The sequence below is a fragment of the Perissodus microlepis genome, chromosome 9, assembly GCF_051167445.1.
Source record: "Perissodus microlepis isolate ML-2025 ecotype Zambia chromosome 9, ASM5116744v1, whole genome shotgun sequence".
In the NCBI taxonomy this organism is placed as follows: domain Eukaryota; kingdom Metazoa; phylum Chordata; class Actinopteri; order Cichliformes; family Cichlidae; genus Perissodus; species Perissodus microlepis.
Window position 1 is genome coordinate 33344416 of NC_140469.1, and position 9870 is coordinate 33354285.

The 9870-nt window shown below is 46.5% G+C and overlaps 1 protein-coding gene across 7 annotated transcripts in view; it reads right to left on the minus strand.

Annotated features, from left to right (window-relative positions):
* The window catches only part of LOC146380916 (receptor-type tyrosine-protein phosphatase mu-like), a 212951-nt gene that overhangs the window by 202459 nt on the left and 622 nt on the right, over positions 1-9870 (minus strand). The gene's annotated exons all lie outside the window — the stretch shown is intronic.

The window sequence follows — 9870 nt, forward strand, 5'->3', positions numbered from 1 at the left end:
CAAAATCTTCCTGTGGTGCCTTCACTGACTGTGTGAAAATCACGTGGATCTGAGCGGCTGCCGGTCTTAGCTTCCTGCTCAGAGCAGTAACAGTAGGGATGGGTACCGGTATCCGGTGCCATGATGGCACCGGTTCTGACATAAACGGTAGTAACCAGACCGAAAAGCAGCGCACATTTCGGTGCTTTATTTCGGTGCTTTTTTTTCCTGAGATGTTACACACTTTGAATTCTAGCCAATCATTTTACGTTTCCGAGGATAGTAGGCGGGCCCAGGTAGGTACGTTCTTTTAGAGCAGAGCTACAGATTAAAAATGCCCAAAGCGAAGCGGTCAAAGTCTGGCTGTACTTCACAGCAAAAGATGCAAACTCAGCAGCCTGCAACAAGTGCTTTAAGCTGATACTGTGATACTGTCAAAGGAGGTAACTCCTCGAATCTGATGAAACACCTTGCGACGCATAGCGTTTTGTTAAAAGCCGAGAAATACACCGTATTTGATAGCTTGCTGCGAGACCTCACACCGAGCGCATCTACTGCGGGTGGGTTGCCTGTAATGACCTGGAGCAACATCCCCCAAAAACCCGAAGAATAGAGTCCTGGCCCCTAGCCCTGCCAGTGTAGCAGAAATGATGAGGATGATGATGGCAGCAGCAGCGGTTCTTCTCTGCGTGAGTAGCTTAATGTTGTTCGTGTGTAATTTACGTTGAGTAGGCTAACCACGTTATTACATTAATGCATGTAAGGTGAACTAGCAAACACCGTCGTAGTTACACGCGGCTGTCTTCTTGTTTGATGGCAGATGCTCCCTTCACCCTGGCCAAAAAGGCTAAAATGACCAAAGAAAAAGTGGGAAACAGCTAAACATGAGAGGTTTTTGGACAAAGTTTGTGTTTTTTTCCATTGTTTAAGCACTGCTTCCAGCCAAGAGTGATACCATATATGCCCTATAGCTGCAGAAAAGGCTAACATTGTTATCTTTTTACAAAAAAAACAGCTGAACATGAGAGGTTTCTGGACCAATTTTGTGTTCTCCATTCTTTAAGCACCGGTTCGAGCACCGTTTAAGCACCAGCACCGTTTCAAAAGTACCGGTTTGGTACTGGTATCGGATAAAACCTAAACGATATCCATCCCTAAGTAACAGTGAGCCTTTATAACCCCCGTCATGGCGTGGTGGAGCAGTGGTTAGTGCTGCCATGAAACGAGGTCCCAGTTTCAAACCCCACACGGCGTCTGCGTGTCCCGTTTGGCTGCAGGTGCGTCATAGACTAACGCCTGTCTCCATCTTTGAAACGCTCCTTTAGGGCCGTTGTTCTCTTTTTCTCCAAAGGTTTCAGATTTACTATTAAACTGGCACCATTATAAACATGGTGAAGCCACAGGACATACTCAGCCAATCAGACGCCGCCATCGCTGTGAAATCAGCGTCAAACAACCATCAGGTAAACTGGGGGAGCAAAACGCTCCGACCACTTCCTGTTACGATTTTCTTCTTTTGGATATACTTCACCTCGCTTCAGTTAGGAAAACCAACAATTCAACCCAGCCCACACACACACACACACACACACACACACACACGCACAGGCTGCATATGAATATTTACTGTAGTAATTTAGGTTAAATAGCAGCTGCTGGGCCTGAAGTCACTGTAGGGTTTAACAGCACTATAGGAAACTGTGTGTGTGTGTGTGTGTGTGTGTGTGTGTGTGTGTGTGTGTGTGTGTGTGTGTGTGTGTGTGTGTATGTCTGTGCTATCTGTTAGCTGGCAGCACTTTCAGATCATTAACATAATGATTATGATAAGAAAGAGAAAGCGTTAAAATCTTAATAAAATATTTATTCTGCCTTCCTCTCATCTCACCGTCAGCACACATAGACACACACACAGACACACACTCAGACACACAGACACACACTTGTATTAAAGGAGGAGTTGGGGTCTTACATATGAGTGAAGATATGAATGTGATATTCAGCTGTCAGAAAACATGAAATATAAAAATGAGTCCCACGGCTCCGGCTGCACCTGAATGCGGCTCAGGTAGGACAGTCAGAGTGCGGCGATCATCGATCATTGTTACAGAATTATTGATTTATTAGAATCTTTTTCTCTGTTTGCTGTAAAAACCCACGCAGTCAGTCTGAGGGTCTGCACGCGCTCAGTGAGCACCAACAGATGAGCTTAAAGTCGCGCTGAGCAGGCAGGAAGCATCTTAACACACACACACACACACACACACACACACACACACACATCGTCTTCAAACAATAATCCTGTGAATATGATCAGGGATTTGGGGCACAGCACTAATCAGACTGACATCTCTGGACACGGATTAAACACACGCACACACACACACACACACACCCTCTCTCCATGCAATGCAGAGTGTGTGTGTGTGTGTGTGTGTGTGTGTGTGTGTGTGTGTGTGTGTAATCTCCTGAAGACATGCTGACTCTTCTTTATAATCTGATGTCGTAGAAATAATTTCATTAATCTGACAAACAGCAGGTCGGAGCAGGAGGCCGGAGTGCGTGCAGCTCACAGCGGGTGTATCTGGACTTTGAGCTCCATCAGCTCCACGCTTTCCTTAAACAAACACCTGTCGCTTATTTACTTAGGTACACGTTCTCGCCCCCGTCAGCTCCGTCAGTGGCCTGCTGCTGCCTGCCTGACCCACAGACATGTTTCCCTGTGGGAGCTGTGAGAAGTTTTATAAGCTGAACCCACCCAGAAGCAGCTAACGCCCACTCTGACAGCAGGGTCACATGATTCCTCCGGGCGCCACACACGTCTGAATCAGGGAAACCAGAACAGGAACCAGAACCAGATGTGAAAAGGTCACTCATAAAATCAATACCCTGATCTGGCTTACAAGCCCAGAGGCCCCGCCCCTCCCTGAGCCTGGTTCTGCTGGAGGTTTCTTTGGGTTAAGAGGGAGTTCTTCCTTCCTACTGTCACCAAAGCGCGGCTGGTGGTCTAATTGTTGGGGTTTCTCAGGATCACTGCAGGGCCTCCACCCTACAGGTACATGGTGTGGCTGAAGGTGATCAGGTGATCTGAGCCAGGATTCACAGGCTGTGGGTGAGTGGGTTTACTGTCACCATGGCAACATGTTAGCTAAACAGGTAAAATTAGAGCATGGGAGGGGTGGGGGTGGGGTCTTTGAGGAGCGTTTCAGTTCTGTGTTTTTGGCCTTCAAGCTGCTTAAATTCAGATGTGAGTGTGTTTGAGCTGCAAACCATGGCCTCAACTTCACTCTGTCCCACGCTGTGTGTGTGTCTGTGTGTGTGTGCATCAGGCAAAACTCCTTTTATCTCCGCCCTTTTCATCCTCATGTCTGTGATTCCAGAAAACAGGATTTTCTCCTGGATCTTCACTTTCTCGTTATCCGCTGGTGTTGGTGACGTGACCTCGAGCGGCGCCTCGAGCATTAGAGACCTCGCTGTCCTGCGGAGAGTTCGGGGACCGGAGAAGATGCGGATCTCGGAGACAGAGCTTAGCGCTGACACCGGCCTCCTTCTCCGCAGCGTTGATCTCATCTCACACGTTAAACAAAGAGAGTTTTAATCCAGCTCCTTTAATCCCCGCTGGGTTTGCAGACACAGCGTCTGAAGGCGGTGTGTTAATCTGGGGAGTGGGGGGCACAGCGGCATCTTGGCCCGCCAGGGCGGCTTTAATCCAGCGCAAACACACAAAAAGTGGTGCCTCTGCTGCCGCTGATACTTAGATGTGGATTTACAGGGAGATTAAAGCCAACAAAGATTTTTTAAAAGACTCGAACACAAACAGGAAGCTGCAGGCGGGAGATGAGGAGCAGATTCATTTATTTATTACAAAACATGAACTCTGAGCTGAACGCACAGGACACAACACAACAGCCAGAGCACAAAACATTCTGCACATCCTCCATGTCCTTCACAGCTAATCACTGACGGCCAGCTCAGGGACAGGACAGGGAGCTGGGCGGGTTGCAAAGCAGCAGGCAGAGGCTGAAGAGGCCAGAACACCTCTGCCTCCTGTCTGCACTCACATGATCAACAACCGTGCAGACAGTTCACTAAAAACCTTTTTCACTTCGCGGCATTTCTGACTATAATCTGGAGACACAATCAAACACATCAAAAACTTACTGAACTTTAAACACGTGCTGAGTCTGACTGATTGAATCGTTCCAGGGCAGTAGGGTTGGGCGATACGTAAAAATGTTCCAACCAACAATCGTAAGTCCAATAGTCAACGATGGGCGATATATTCGTTAGGGCTGCCACAAACGATTATTTTGATAGTCGACCAGTCACCGATTATTTTTGCGATTAGTCGACTAATCAGATCATCATCCATTAGACGTAAAAAGTACAGCTTATTGCACCAGCAGCATCTGCTCTTATATAACTATCATTAGCTTACAGCTTTAAGTGTGTAAGGTATGTGCTAACTAAAAATAAAGGCAAGATGATAGTTTATTAAATTTTAATTAAATCTGCAGATTGTTTCGTTGAAGTTTAATAAACTCCTTGCTATCTAAAATATAACATGACACCGGAGTAAATTCTCGAGCATCTCACACTTCTGATAATCAGCTGTCTGCTTGACGTTTATTCAGCTGTGTAAAAACTATAACTTTAATCTCAGCCAAACCGATTTACTCAGGAACAAATAAAATACTGAAAAAAGCCAAACAATAACATTTTTAAGTTATCTTAGTGACTCATATATCATGTTTAACCTGAGTAGCGAAAGACGGTGGTGGGTTTGAAAACGATTTGCCGGGAGTCCGGTGCTCTCACGGGCTCTAGTGAGCCTTGCCCCCGGCTCGCTATCGAGCTAGTGGGTAACAGACGTCTCCGAAAACGTCGGAGCGCTTTTGAAAATATGTGGCGTCTTGATAAACTGAGCAGATATTTGAGGTTTACACAGCTACATTCTCGCCTGAAAATATGTTAAACTTTATGTTGTGACCCAGAAAGAATAATAAGAGTAATATTAAAACTAACTAGCTGCCGCCATTGTTGGAAACTGAGCTGGGCTGCGCTATGAATTCTGGGACAGAGCTACTTCTTCTTCTTCGGGGTTTAACGGCAGCTGGCATCCTTGTACATGCAGTGCTGCCATCTTCTGTTTCAGTCCGTTATTACACTCTTAAATCCTACTACTTATTCCTGCGTCTTTCAGGATCTTACAAAGCTTCAAACGACGCGTCGACTATTAAATTAGTCGTCGACGATTTTGATAGTTGACGTAATCGTGACTAGTCGACTAATCGTGGCAGCCCTAATATTCGTGCATGACTTTTTATGGGTGGAGCCATGTAATCATTGGACTATTTGTGCGTTTACAACACAGAAAAAGGCCAAACATGGACGAACTAATTTGGGATTTCTTTGGCTTTAAACTGGATGAAAGAGGTAAACCTAAGGATGTAACCAAAGCGCTTGTGCAGACGTACAGCAAAGGACTCAAGGACTCTCAGGACTGAGGACACTCTGAGGACGGGGCATTTGCTTGCAGATACAAGAGGGTGCAGTTAAAACTCTTATTTCTGTTGACTGCTTCTATTAGCTCCATCATTACGAGCAAACTTACTCATGGGCAAATAAATAAAGAAATCACCCTTGTAAACACGAGGGCGATTTATTTGTCCAATTGCCCGACCCTAAAGTGAAAACTGAAAACCTGGAGAAGCTGCGTCTCTAAAGTTTCCTCCAGAGGAAGCAGCTGGTTTGTTTTTCCTGGTATCCACAGATCGATCGATTAGTAATCAGACGTGCCCAGTTTGATCTTTGTGAGCTCAGAGAAGCTTTTCTGCTGCCAGCTCACAAACTGAGACGCTCGTTTAGTTGCAGAAAGGTTGGAGCGCTGTCGCCTGTTAGCCGACAGTTGTGACGGCGTGCTGTTTTTACCTGCTCAGGTAGAACCATCAAACACGGAGCCACAGCCCTCATCGCTCAGGGAACGCCATCGCCACACACAGCTCATTATTTCAATCAGTGCAGAGGTGAAGATCTGAGAGAGTGCACACACACACACACACACACACACACACACAAACACACACACACACAGTCACTGGAGCTGAGCGGCTCACTACACTAACACTATTAAAGGTGACTGTACAGCAGCTAAAAGCCTCAATTGGCTTAAGAAGCACCCTGATAGCGCACACACACACATGCACACACACACACACACACAGTCACACACAGAGCAAGGTGTTTCTCATGGCTTGCTGTCTGGAGCAGTTTTCTTTTTCCACATGAAGACACAGTTTCCCTTCATCAGCGCTGAACATCTGAGATACTTTTATGCTACTACTGTTTACATTTACTTTATATACCAGGTCCTGTTATACATCTGCTACTGTTAAACAGCAGATAATCTATCAGGTACTTTTGTAACAAACGTAGCAGACTTTGATCAATCGCATACAAAGATGCATGTGTAGCGTGACACAGCCACCATTCACAGAAACGGTCAGCTGATGGCGCCGTGACGGTTGGTGTGAGCGCAGCATCGTAACATCGTGACCGGAGCTAGCTGCATACTTTTACATTACTAAGAGGTCGTTTCCTCTGATCATGTGACCGGCGATCACATGACCCAACCTGAACACAAGAATGAAATCCACTGCATGATTTTTAAACATACAAATAAACCGTCAGACACACGGTAAATGCTGATCACATGACAGGAAGGACGGACTGTGATTGGTCAGACGGAGCTGCCTTTGAGAAACAAAGAAGAAGAATAGGAAGGAAGCAAAGGTCTCAGAGGTGTGAGGAGAGATAATTAACTCACTGAGGACCCTCGACACACACACACACACACCTGAGTGCGCAGTGTGAGGTTAATCTGTGAGCTTCATTAAAACCCTGACGAGACAGAACAAAGAGCTGACTTCATCTGAACACACACAGAAACTCACACACTCAGGAGGAAAGGCTAAAGTCCTGAATCAGCGACAGTCCTGAACCTGGACACACCGGGAGTGTGTGTGTGTGTGTGTGTGTGTGTGTGTTGCTGAGTTAACAGTAGCTCTCTAATTACAGCCCGTCTCTGAGTCCAGGTGTCTCTGTGCACCTTCCACCACACTCACTCCCACATCTTTTCACTCCATGAGAACCACAGCCTACATTACCCACAGTGCACCTGGACAGACTGCTGTGAATTACCCGTGATGGACAAAAGTACTGCTTTTAAAAGGTTCAAAGACTCAAAGATCATCAGAGTGGAGGTCACAGGAGGCTGCTTTGCAGTCAGAGACTTTTAATTTGGAAATCTCAGGACAAAGGGTCGTTAAAAGGATGCTAAAGAACAAAAAACAACAACACAGTGAACAAAGTGAACACCACAAACTCCCACCTGAACCCAACCACCGGGCATGCTCATTAGCTGCGCTCCATCTCCGCCGTTATCAGGGCATGGCGGCCATCTTAGACTCAAACCACAGAGAGTTTCATTCACACACACACACACCCTGCAGCCGTCCATATGTGCAGCAGAGAGGGACGGACAGGAGGAGAAATCAAAAACACCCTCAGGCTGCAGACAGAAGCTCCTGGTCTCCTGCAGTTTGACTCCTGAAGCCGACTCCACAGTCTTCTTCTGGACTTCCGTCCTGATCATTCCCGACTCCACCTGCTTCCATCCAGCAGTCATGGAAACCTAAACTCTGAGATTTTGGGCGCCGCGTTATCGTTCGTTATTCGTTGTTGTTCTGCTGCTTTTACTGCAGTGAAGGATGTGAACACTTCCTGACATCTCCAGATGTTTCTGAGCCATCAGCAGAACTACAGGCAACATGTCTGCCCTCAGGGAAGACTTCTCAGATTTTTCCCAGTAATGGGAACCAAATCCCAGAGTTAGACCATTAAAGACCAGAGAATCAATGAGCTATACAAGCTCTAGAAACATTCATGAAACCTCCACAAGATCGATCCGCACACTGCCACCCAACACCAGTCGAACAGCAGCACCACCCACAGCGACTTGTTAAAAATGATTTATACATCAGATATAAAGTCGTGCTGATTCAGCTGGAACTTGATTCTTTGTCCTGAAGAACTCCTGATAAGATGAGCGTTACAGTATGGGACTGATGGACACGCCCACTGACAGCAGAAGAACCGCCCCAAAACGTTGGTTCTGTTCACCTGGACGTCTTCAGTGGGAGGATCGGTCATCGTCAGGTGACTCCTTCGGTTTCAGCTGACTGCAGGTTTCAATCTTATGAACAGCAGCAGCACTGACTACACACAGGCTGTGAGGTCAGTTTATGATCAACAACCACTGATCAGTGGCCATGAGTCCCATTCACAGAGAGTTGGAGAATGGCTGCAATCACAGCATTGTGAGATGGTGACAGATGTACCCTTAGGCCCCTCCTCCATTCAGAGATAGTCTTTCCCTTTTCACGTAAATGGCCTCCTTGACTCCGCCCTCAAACCAGCGTTCCTCCCTGTCCAGGATGTTACATCCTCATCCTTGAAAGTGTCCCACGCTGTGTCCACTGGCCTGTAGGTGTAAATAGACTGCAGAGTCCTGGCCTGACGAGGTGGCTCTTCTGTGTTGTGCCATCCTCTTTGCCAGAGGTTGTTTGGTTTCCCTGATGTATAAATCCTGGCAATCCTCCTGCACTTACCAGCGTACACTATGTTACTCTGTTTGTGTCGGGGGACCCGATCCTTGGGGTGGACCGGTTTTTGGCGCAGTGTTTAAAAGCGACCAAGACGCAGTGTTGAATCCAATCCGAGTGCAGACCTGATGTTGAGGGGAGAGGCGTCGACATGGCGATCAAATCTGCTCTGAACAGCTTTTGTTTTAAAAACGAAGAAGTAAACTTTAGTAAAGGAGAGAGAGACCGTCTGCTCACTGCTGCCCCCATCAGCTGAGCACAGGCACAACAGCTGACTGAAAACAACCTCACCTTCATCATCCTCACATCCACAGGCTGTACTACTGCAGTACAAGTACACACATCCACAACATGTCTGCGGCTCACTGCAGAGCCTGGGTGTTACCAGGGACATGAAAAGCCTCAAGAACACAACCAGACTGTTAATCAATAATCATGGTATTGATTTATCGATGTGGCCGTGCCGACACGCGCTCTCATGGAGCTGATTCTCTGGGCTTTGGTTCAAATGAGTCTTTGAATGCAACAGTCAGAGCAGCGACACCGACATCAGGAAACGGGACCGAACGCACAAACACATCGTTTTTATTGGAGAGACGGGCAATCAATCAATAACAGCCTGACCTTAAATCAGACACAGACCCACCACGGCAGATATTCTCTGTTCTACTGTCCTCTACTGTCCAGCTGCTGCAGATTCTACTTGACTCTATTTTCAATTCTACTCTGCTGCAACATGATCACTGCATTAGAAATATGATCAATATTTAAACCTGTGACTTTTACTCCCACAACTGTTCAATGAGTCAGAATTCAAACAGACTTTTGTATGGGAGGAGAATCAACCCTGGTTTCTACTAATTCTACTGTGTGACTCTTCAAACACCTGCAGAAAAACACTGAGAAAACACTCCAAATATAATCAATATGATCAATACGGTCAAATATGGCTGCGTGAGTTCTACTTCACATGAATTCAAAGGGATTAATCTCAGCTCTGTGCTGCGACCTCACTGATTCTACTGCAAACATCTGCTGTGTTCTATTGTGGGTTCTACTCTGGGTTCTGCAGCAGAGCGTCCAGCCGATCAGATCAATACCATCAATCACAAATCTATTTGTGTAATGACGGACTTCAGCCTGTCCTGCTTCACACGCAGTCAGCCTGCTCTTGTGTCTGTTTCTACTCTGTTCTATTGATAGATTCTACTGTTGGAGAAGCAGGACTGTG